Source organism: Lactuca saligna, chromosome 7 (genome assembly GCF_052625555.1).
Source record: "Lactuca saligna cultivar CGN05327 chromosome 7, ASM5262555v1, whole genome shotgun sequence".
In the NCBI taxonomy this organism is placed as follows: domain Eukaryota; kingdom Viridiplantae; phylum Streptophyta; class Magnoliopsida; order Asterales; family Asteraceae; genus Lactuca; species Lactuca saligna.
Window position 1 is genome coordinate 118,415,658 of NC_136423.1, and position 11,889 is coordinate 118,427,546.

The following is an 11,889-nucleotide window of genomic DNA, read 5'->3' on the forward strand; positions in this document are numbered from 1 at the left end:
TAGAGTTGGACTAACCCTATGTGAAAGTCCAAGAAGGTTTAGCCTAAAAGACTAAGAAATATGAAGACTCATTAGGGTTTACATGGTTGTAATCCTAAGCTATAAAATAAGTCCCTAACACCCTAAAATTGGCTCCCCATGCACACTAGTATTGTAGCTAGCTAATTTTGATCTCCCAAACCTCTCTCCCAAGTCCATTCTCTTGTTCTTGGTTTGTTAAAAGACATTTGAGGCATCAAACTTGAGGTGCTAGGCTCCTATATGTCAAAGAGAAGCAAGCTACTACACAAGGTAATCTTTTAAAATGTTGCCTTGCATGCTAGTTTAGGCTTTATACTTTGGAAAACAATGTTGCATGCATATTTAGAGAAAACTTAGATCCAAAGCATTATGGTTGTATATGCACCAAAGGAATGTTAAAGTACATAAAACTCATCATCTCCTTCCTTCCGTCTTCTTCAAAAGTACAAAACACATACTCTAAAGCTTAGAAATGCTTCATAAGATGGATTAGGGTTGCAAAAACATATCAAGATGATGGAGGCTGATGAAGTGAGCGGAAATAAGGCTATAATGGGGTTTAAATATGATTCAAACCCAAAAAAATCAGGGTTTTCATGCCTGGAACGTACGCGTAATGTACTCGGGCGTGCGCTAGTATGCTTAGCATACACAATTACACATGTCGTACACCTCGATCACTCAAATTACAAAAATGCCACTAGGGCCTTCAATGTACTCTTTCTTGTACTTAAGGTCCAAATTGCAATATAATAAAATTATAGGGTCAAAATTAGAAGTACCTTATCATCGGAATGTTACAACTCTCCCCCACTTGATCTAGGCTTCGTGATCGAAGTCTGCTATGGCAATTAACTCAGGATAATGCTCCCACATCTCAGCCTCTGGCTCCCAGGTCGACTCGGGGTCTCTCGATGCTGCTACTATACCTTTACCAAAGGTATCTTCTTGTTATGTAGGACCTTCATATTCCTTTCCTCAACTTTATGATTTTTGGATTGTACTCTGAAAACTATTTTTACTCTTGTATAATATTAAATGATTGAAGAGGCTAAATGGGGTTTATGGTTGAGGTAAAATGAAATTTTTACCTTATAATTTTTGGGACATTACAAGTTGGTATTAGAGCCAAGGTTTGAGGGATCCGGGCATACTCTCGGTGTGTCTAAACTCAAACTAAGGTTTTGGTAGATTTTCCATAAAAATGTTTTATAAAAATATTTTCTAATAAAAGAAAGGGGTGCGATGCATGTAATCAGCTAAACTCAAGTAAGTGGTTCCCAGAATACCCTTACATGTTTGTTATGTCATACGTTATGAGATCTGTATGCTAGATTAGGTCTAACGATCTACTTAGGATTTCATGTTAGGAGAGATGCTTTTGTATACCTATTGTTGAGCTTTATAATTGCATGCTACTATGGTTTTCAGATGATTGGATGGAATGGATTGATTAGTTGTTACGTTGGTTAGACTTTTCGATGCCTGAATGCTGCGTGCTTTGTGCTTTGAGGTACTCACACGTATGTGAGATAATTATTTCATGAATATGTTAAGTTGCATGTTGCATAGGTTATATAATCTCAAACCAAGTGATTTGGCCTTATGGTTCAGCTCTCTTCTAAGTCTAATAATTGTAGGATTGATCTTTTAGTCTAAGGATTATCTAAGATTTATTGCATGAAATTGTATTCATGAAGTATTTAACTAATATTAGTATGATATCTTCAGCAACTGATGGTAGGTTAAGGGAGAAACTAGGAGGTATGTTAGTATAGTGAAGACGTTAGTAGCCAGTGAGCTTGAGAAGTCCTTTGATTGATACATGGCTTGGAGTGTTAATGCACGAATGATGATTGCTTTATGCCTTGTAGGACTCCTGATGGTTGGTGTTAACTATTAAGTGAATATGTTAAGTCATATGTTGCTTGGGTTAAATAATCTCAGAGTGATTGATTTGACCCTATTATGCACCTCTCATCCGAGTGTAACCGTTGTAAGGTTGAGAGTTTTACTCTAAGGATAATCTAAGCTTTGTTGCATGTGATTGTATTCATTAAGAAGTTAACTAAAATTATTTGGAATTATTCAAAAGTTGATGGAAGGGTGAGATCGGAACCAAGGAGGGCCTAGGAAGTGTTTTAGTGAGTTAATTGCATTGTTTAGCGAGTACTTGGAGTACCAGTTTGAGAAGGTGTTCTATAGGATTCGTTATAATTCTTGAGGAAAGTATGGATAGGTGTGGAAGGTAGTATTGGGCTCGTACTACTAAAAGAACAAGATCGATACTCGAAACAGGGAGCATCATGAGGAATCTAAGAAGTCGGTAGAGGGTTGATGTGTATAATTTTTTATTAGTGGTTAAAGTTTGATGGATTAATGATAAGATTTTGGTTATGAGATGACAATTTGGTCTTGTTATATAGGATTTCAATATCTGGATGGGAAGCGGATTCCTCTAAGATGGGTACAGACAATACAAAATTTTGGGATTGGTTTGCTACTGAGGTTTCATAGATCTTACTAGAAGAGTTGCTCGATATCATTGGTAAGATCACTAACAGGATGATTGTCAAGTTATAGGAGCAGACCATAATCTTGCATGTTGCAAGAGGACTTGATGAGGATGATAGTGAAGGAAATATTGATGTGGAGGCAAGGCAAGGAAATAAAAGATGGACACATGAATCAGGATGATTGGAGGGAGGTGGATAGTTCGATATATCTGACCTGGGTACTTGAAGTCAAGGAAACTATGAGATATGTGGCAAGTGTGGGGGAACTCACGAGTTTGCTTGTCATAATTTCAACTGTTTCAAATGTAGAGAAAGAGGTCATGAGCACCCATATTGTAAGAAGGATAATATATGTTTTCATTGTCACCAGCCAGGTCTTTTCAAGTCCAGTTGTCTTACATGGGTGGTGGAGGGGATGCAAGCCCCAACACCCATCATCCGATAGGAGGTCAACGTCGAGCCGTAAGAAATCACGGGTATGTATTTTAAGCCCCAATTCTGTAATGATTCTTATATTTAAAATAAGTATGTTCTTGTCCAGTGGTGTGTCATCGGATCATAAATCTTTTTGTATGGTAGGATTGTTGGAACCATATTAAAATTTCTACAATTTCAATGGGGTGGGGTTTGGTCCTCGGGACGCTTCATATTCCAGAGATGTGTAGATCGCTCCTACAAGGTTTGAAGTTGTGACATTGGAAAGCTTACAATAACCCCATCTAAGATTCAAGGTTCCTCTATGATTGACTAAGTCATCATTCAAAGAATTTTCATATGCCATTTTGCATACTGGAATCATGTTAAAATGTAGATGGATGATCCGGTTGTAGGTTTCGACTCAAGAGGACACAATTATTGCTAGCGTGACCCGTAGGTGTGAATGAGACAATTGCTTCTCTTGAAGGATCAACATTTGGATTGATTGTGTTGGTTTCAGCACCATGGGTCGGAAAGAGTTGCAGAGTAAGTTCATGAGATTATTCGAACTTGAGCTAGTGAAGATTTGTCACGATTGATAGGTGTAAAGGATCATGCAGAAGAAAAGTGTCGGATGAGTAACTTCTAAATTCATGTCTTCAGGAATGCAAGTGTGGTACTCGCATCAGGAACTCTTAGGAAAAGATCTCCTTGAAGCTAGTTGTCCCATCTAGGACAACGAAGTCAGAATTCGGGAGCGCTTGTATCGCTCAATACGGATTTCGGCTTATTTTTGACAATCTTTGAACTGATCACTACTATTAATACGTCTAGAGCAGTAGTGAATCATCATTTTAAAGTGTGGGTGACGAATTAATCACATAGGTTTGTTCATATGTTAGAATTGTCAAGAGGATTTAATTGGACTTTGCTGGAGTGGCTTGTAAAAAGTGTTTGAATCGATTTTAGAAAAAAAAATCAACAATAGAAAGCGTTAAGAACACAATCATAAATAATATATGTTTGGCTTGTTTATTTATCTGAATGAGTACAAAAGTCCTGGAGAGATAATAAGAACAAAATTGCCCAAAGCTTCTCTCTACTTCTATAGTAACCCCATTTATAGGGTAATATAGACGCTCAAAAAAATATCCAAGGACTAGAGATTAGACTACAGCACAACAAATGCCTTCAAAATAAAGACACTGCGAAGGACTTCTCACATACACAGACCAAAACAAATTTCGACCTCTCACTGGACATTTTGCACTCAACAATATCCCCTTAGTGAGAAGAGTCGAAATCACGTTATTATCTTCATGGTCTGGTGAAGTACTCTACGAATTTCCATATACCAAAGAATAGTCTTCCATATTTTAGCCTTGTCTTCTGCATTATTCTTTTTGCAATTATTGATTTGTACAAGCACACTTGTATACTGGACATTCGAGTACCTCTCAACATCAGCAACTTAGATAAAAACATTATCATTCTTCGGTTCTTATTATTTCCACGAAATAGTACCTCCAGAGGTTGATGAATAATTTCTCCATCTTCATATTTGTCAATATTAATCTTCCCCTTTAGCAGGGATTAGGGAACTTTTGAATTCTTGTTAATGTCCATAGCAAGCTCAATATTAGTGATTGTGAGGAAATCGTAATAACTATCAATGAAGACTTTGGTATGAGCAAAGTCAATGAGAAAATCATCCTTATTACTCTCTAGTAGTTTCGTAACATCCACATTGCTTAGAATCGATGTCACTATGATCAAGTCATTCAGGTTCATCAATGGGAAGTCGGCAACTGAAAACTCACGGTCTACATTGTTTGTAACAATCTTTGTTGTTTTATTGAAAAATTCTGTTGAACCTACTAATGATAACCATGTCATAGAAATAGAAAACGACGATGATAAGACAGTTGAGAGAATAGAGTGATATAGGGCTACAATCAACATATGTAACTGTTATAGATATTGAGTAACATTTGGTAGTAAACGAAGATTTGAACTTTGAATCTTTAGCAATGGTTGAGAAGTCTCTTCTTCATTAGTGGTGTTGGAAGGATCAACATTTCCAATAGGAGCCTCCACTGTTAGGGTTTGCAAAAGTTGCTTGAAGAAGATAAGCTTTATAGATATTAAGGGAAAATTTGATAAGAGAGAATAAAGTCTTCAAATACTACCACCAAATTCCTTTTATAGTCGACGTAGAATTTGAATTTGAAGCATTAACCAATCAGATTCTACCATGTGTTGCATTCTTTATGGGTTCAGTTACCGTAAAAGTCGCCACGTTAGAAAAAGTGATCATCACGATCTCCTAAAATCCCATGAAATAATAAACCGTCACATTCTTCGATCTTCTTGTTGCTCCCAATAAGATAAGAACCATCATATGTTTCATATGGTGGATCAAGTACAACATTTGGTTTTGACATCAAGAGAACACCAAGCCTTCGCATTGAGGTTAGACTCATTCACTTTTGGGATTATAAAGTGAAATTATATACCAGACTTTAAAACATCTAGATTTTAAGTTGGTAGTACCCAAAACCTCAAGGATTCTAGTACAAATGTGAGCCAAAAATAAGTGGGAATCAAATTAAAAATGTGCGATTAGCGGCATCAAATAGCATTTGATGTGAAAACAGTTGGATCCCAGGCAAAGATCTCTTCATTCGACATCAAGACAGATGACGAACTGCTTCCTTGGTTTCCCGTGAAGTACAATCAAATACTCATCAATGAGCATCGAAGGGCCTCTTTTTCTATAGGTTTCGCACATAGGCACAATTTTGCTCAATACCACAACTTAACATAAGTGTGAGTTGATTGAACAAAATTACTTGGATGACCAGTGTAGTCAAGAACAAGTAAGTTTGGATACGTTTCGCAGTGACGAGAATTCAAAAAGATATTCAGATGGAAATCAACATCCAAAAAAAATAAGATTTGAATCTTGTTGGGAAAAAATGTCTTGGTTATAGAGCATTTTCTCACGATCAAGCAAAATGAAAGGAATATGATTTTGAATATCAAAAAATGGTACTAAAAGAAATGTTTCGTTATAATCTTGAACAAGAAGTTCACCATCAATGCCTTAGAAGTTGGGATTGTTGGGTTTCACCATCATCATGGAAAAATGAATGAGGATCATAAACACAAATTGGTGCAATATCTATATTCTGATTGGTTTCTACCATCAGATGTCGAGGATATTCAGTGATGTGTGTGATCGTGAAGAAATTTTGGTGAAAAAGATTGGGTAATGAAACTCATTGTACCTCTACGAAAGATATGGACTTAGCAAAAACTCATTTACTCATAATGAGAAGAGAAATGTAGCTCCTTGACTAATGCAAATATAGTCTGATTAGGAAGGAACACTCGTACTGAGAGATCCATGAAGGCTTTGAACACATAAAGTTTTTGAGGCTTGAGGTCAACATACAACAACATGCTTCTAGGGACTCCTAACTAGGACATTAGTGCGAAATCATAGATTTCTGCCTTTTAAATGTGATCATTGAGCGTTTGCTACCAAAGCATGTTGACACAATGAGCCACAAACAGTTAAACACAATATGAAATAAGACTATGAACATCTTTTTGGATTTTTGTTTTATAAAAGTAAAGAAGAAAATAAGAAAATATTTTTGAGTTTTGTTTTTGAAATTAAAATACAAAAATAAGCAAATCTTTTTGGATATTTGTTTTGAAAACTAAAAAGCAAAAAAAAAAATTGTTACTAGTAACATTTGATGTAAGAAGTAGCAACTCCGAAAGAATTTGTACATCGAAAAGCTTTTCTCCCCATAATACGAAGTGATGTCAGAATGATTTAGATGAATTGAAAATGTGAGCGTATGTGAATGCTCAACCGTGAATAGTAACCTTTGAACTCTTCAACAACATTCCAACCACATCAACATCTGTACACTTACAAGACCCGTGAAAAGAGCTCGTGTCAATCATTCCTAAACCATTCAAAATCCTTAAAACCGATTTTTCATCCAAAGGTTTTGTGAATATGTCTGCAAGTTGATCCGTTGTTTTAACAAAATGAACATATATGTTACCATCTTCGGCTAGATCCTAGATAAAATGATAGCAAAGAGATATGTGTTTAGTCTTTGAATGTTGGAAGAGATTATGGCAGATGTGAATAGCACTTTGTGAGTCACAATATAAATGGATCTTCTTCATATTGATTGCATCATCGTGAAGTTCATTTTGAATCCATATTAATTAAGAAGTGCAAGGTGTAGCAACCACATACTTTGCTTCTACTGTAGAAATTGAAACACATGTTTGTTTCTTCGATTGCCATCTTACCAGCTTCCCATCCAACAACTAACATCCACATGTTGTGCTTTTGCGATCCAGTTTACATCCACCTAAGTCTACATCTGAAAAATCTTGAACAAATAATCACGTATACGAAGGATACCAAAGACCTAATGACACCTTTCCCTTAAGATAGCGAATGATGTTCTTCACAACAGTAAGATGGGTTTCTCTTGGGTTCAATTGATGCCTGGCACAGTTACACATAGCAAACATCATATTTGGTCGACTCGCAGTTAAGTATAAAAGCGAACCTATCATGCTTCGATATGTAGTGTCGATTGTTGTCTTGTACGACAAAGGATTCAAGTGTGTGCCAACTATCATTGGTACTTTCAGTTTCGTGTTATTCGTCATTCCAAATCTATCTAGCTGATTGCGTGTGTATTTTTCTTGATTTATGAAAATGCCTTCCCTGCTATGACGAATATGTAAACCCATAAAATTATTTATTTTTCCCATCATGCCCATTTTGAACTTAATTTTCATTAACTCCACAAATTCCTTTGACTACAAAGGGTCAGTTGACCAAAAATTATATCATCGACATAAATTTGAACAAGCATCAGGTGATTCCCAAATTTATTTCAAAATAATGTGGGATCAACTAATCCTTTGTCTAAATTTAGCAATTTTCAACCCATAAATTGCCTTATCGAGAACATAACAATAATCAGGATATTTATCATTGACGAAACCAGGTGGTTATGTAACATAGACCGTTTCCTCCAGTATACCGTTCAAGCAGGTGCATATGACATCCATTTAATATACACCAAAATTTTTATGTGTTGCATAAGCAAGAAAAATTCTAACAGGCACAAGTCTTGCGACAAGGGCAAAGATTTCCTCATAATATATTCATTCCTATTGCGAATAACCTTTAATGTCACACCCCAATACAGGAACGGCGGAAACGTTTGGGGGTGGAGGACGTTATGTACAATATCACAACACAGAATAATAGTAAACAAGCAAACAACATCATCCAATACATTAATAATATAATTTATTACAAGTGTGTTCTGTATAGTTTATAAGACACCAAAAATATGAATCAAAATAAAAGATGAGTCTTGAATGAGCTCCATCTTCTTAAAAGTTGGAATCGGTACCTGTATACTGATGACCTGAGAATACAAGTTATTTTGAAAGAGTTTATCAGCTTTAAAACTGGTGAGTTCATAAGTATATTAGTGTCACTACTTGTATCAAAATGTTTGTAAGAGTGTTTGAAGTATGAGTTTGTAAATGTTTTTAGTAAAAGTATGTGAATGTTTGTAAATGTTTGTAACTCCTAGAAAATCCTATATTTTCTACTAAATGTAGTCTTCTACCAAGGCCCGACTGTTTTGTATGTTTGTTTCTTGTAAAAGAGTGTAATTTTCCCAAGTGTAACTATAGTTATCAAAATATAGTTTATACATTACCGTTTATGTGAGAATATCACAAACTGAATGCAAAGGGGAAAATAATATAGTGTTGTAGTGTTGTATTATAGTAACTACTGCTATAGTAACTACCTGAACCGGATTTTTATCAAGGTATAATGTGATTTTATTGTACCATACTATCGACTATAAACACGACGATGAAAGATGTCGAAAGTAATGACATTTGGCAACCGAAGACCTGCAGGTCCTACTGTAGCTAGCAGCAAAGTGTAAGATAGTCAATCTAGTATAGATCTATAATCAAACTCACGCTCTCTCTCCAGGAGACTCTGGTTACAAATCGGGCCATGGCAGTGATGGCATGCCCCAAAATAGTGGTTCACTTTTATGTTATAGTATACTTGTATATGTATTGTATGTACTAGATGTATTGTATGTTCTCTCTATCTAGTATGTAGTATGTGTAATGTTTCTCATAATAGTAAGATCTCTTAGTTTCTCATCATAGTATAGTTGTATAGTTTCTCATAATAGTAAGTTCTATTGCTTTCTTATCATAGTATAGTTGTATAGTTTCTCATAATAATATAGTTGTATAGTTTCTCATAATAGTAAGTTCTCTTAGTTTCTCATCATACTATAGTTGTAAAGTTTCTTATAATAGTATAGTTGTATAGTTTCTCATTATAGTTAGTATTGACTCTTGAATAAACTAAATCTTTGTATGCTTCATTGTACCATACTATCGACTATAAACACGACGACGAAAGATGTCGAAAGTAATGACATTTGGCACCCAAAGACCTGCAGGTCCTACTGTAGCTAGCAGCAAAGTGTAAGATAGTAAATATAGTATAGATCTATAATCAAACTCACGCTCTCTCTCCAGAAGACTCTGGCTACAAATCGGGCCATGGCAGTGATGACATGCCCCAAAATAGTGGTTCACTTTTATGATATAGTATACTTGTATATGTATTGTATGTACTAGATGTATTGTATGTTCTCTCTGTCTAGTATGTAGTATGTCTAATGTTTCTCATAATAGTAAGATCTCTTAGTTTCTCATCATAGTATAGTTGTATAGTTTCTCATAATAGTAAGTTCTATTACTTTCTCATCATAGTATAGTTGTATAGTTTCTCATAATAATATAGTTGTATAGTTTCTCATAATAGTAAGTTCTCTTAGTTTCTCATCATACTATAGTTGTAAAGTTTCTTATAATAGTATAGTTGTATAGTTTCTCATAATAGTTAGTATTGACTCTTGAATAAACTAAATCTTTGTATGCTTCATTGTACCATACTATCGACTATAAACACGATGATGAAAGATGTCGAAAGTAATGACATTTGGCACCCGAAGACCTGCAGGTCCTACTGTAGCTAGCAGCAAAGTGTAAGATAGTCAATCTAGTATAGATCTATAATCAAACTCACGCTCTCTCTCCAGGAGACTCTGGCTACAAATCGGGCCATGGCAGTGATGACATGCCCCAAAATATTGGTTCACTTTTATGTTATAGTATACTTGTATATGTATTGTATGTACTAGATGTATTGTATGTTCTCTCTGTCTAGTATGTAGTATGTGTAATGTTTCTCATAATAGTAAGATCTCTTAGTTTCTCATCATAGTATAGTTGTATAGTTTCTCATAATAGTAAGCTCTATTACTTTCTCATCATAGTATAGTTGTATAGTTTCTCATAATAATATAGTTGTATATTTTCTCATAATAGTAAGTTCTTTTAGTTTCTCATCATACTATAGTTGTAAAGTTTCTTATAATAGTATAGTTGTATAGTTTCTCATAATAGTTAGTATTGACTCTTGAATAAACTAAATCTTTGTATGCTTCATTGAACTAGAACTAATGAGTAGTATATCCCTAAACTATACCTATTATAGTTTATTAGTAGAATCGTTTGTATGACTGAATGTACTGAAATGAGATAAAAGTCTTTATATCTATACATATATACATAATATATAACTAAGGATCCAATGATAACCAAACAAGGAACATGAAATAAAGTGAGTTGTCAGTCCTAAGGCCTTCAATCCTTACTTATATAACTATATATGTATTAGACATGGTTTTGACAATGTATAAGTTTGAAAGATGTAAAAGAAAAGGTTTGATATATAGAAGTGAGTTTGGTAAAGAGTTTAACATGTAAAAGAGTTTGATAACAGTTTGAAGTAGTTTGCTTGATAAAACAGTTAAAAGCATAGTAAATCCATTGTTTGATAGTTATTAATCACATGTGATTGATATAATAACTATAATGTTTCAACTTGTATTCCCCCCCCCCCCCCCCATAAAAGCATTTAAAATCATTTAAAAGGTTGATTAAGGGGTATGAACTCACCTGTAGTGAGTGGTTTGGATGAAAGTGTTGGATAAGGTGCTAGGTGTCAAGTGAAGGCTTGAACACACACATTGATCCTATTTAACATATAAAGACACATATATGTATCTAATTAGTGATTATAACACTAATTAAGCAAGTAAAGACACCTTAGAACAAGGAAAACACTTTGATTCAAGTGTTATAAGTACGAAAGGGTTGCATCTAACGGTTGTAGGGGTGTGCATCGGAGTTTACGGTCCAAGTCGAAACTCTCCATGAGTTTACGACCTAGCGTTTGCGGCCCTTATGGGTTTACAGCCGTAAACCCATGGTGACTTCTACCATTTTGATTTTTAAGGTCCTTAGTTCAAGTTGGAAGTGTTCTGGACCAAGTTCTAAGCCTTAGGAAGGATTGGTGGCACAAATGCACCACTTATTAGTGTTTACGGCCCAAGGAGATTGTCGTGGCCTTAAACACCATATGTTATTGAGTTTCTTGATGTTTTCTAAGGGTTTAACAAGTGATTTAAGCATGTAACTAGTTAAGAGTAGTGTACTTACAATATAGAAGCTTGTAAGTGTGCTTAAAGTCCAAGAACACTAGTGTGTGTTCTTGGTGTTCTTGGTGAAATGAAGAACACTTGAAGATATATGAAAAAGAAAGGATTTCATGGATGAAATCATGTATAACCTCTAGATCAGTAGTTGTAACAACAAATCAAGAGAAGAAATGCTTACATTTCTAGAAGATTGGAATGAAGATTTTATGATACTTGAGAGGGAATTGGATGTTCTTGAACTTGAAAGGAAGAAATGGTGGAAAAGTGAT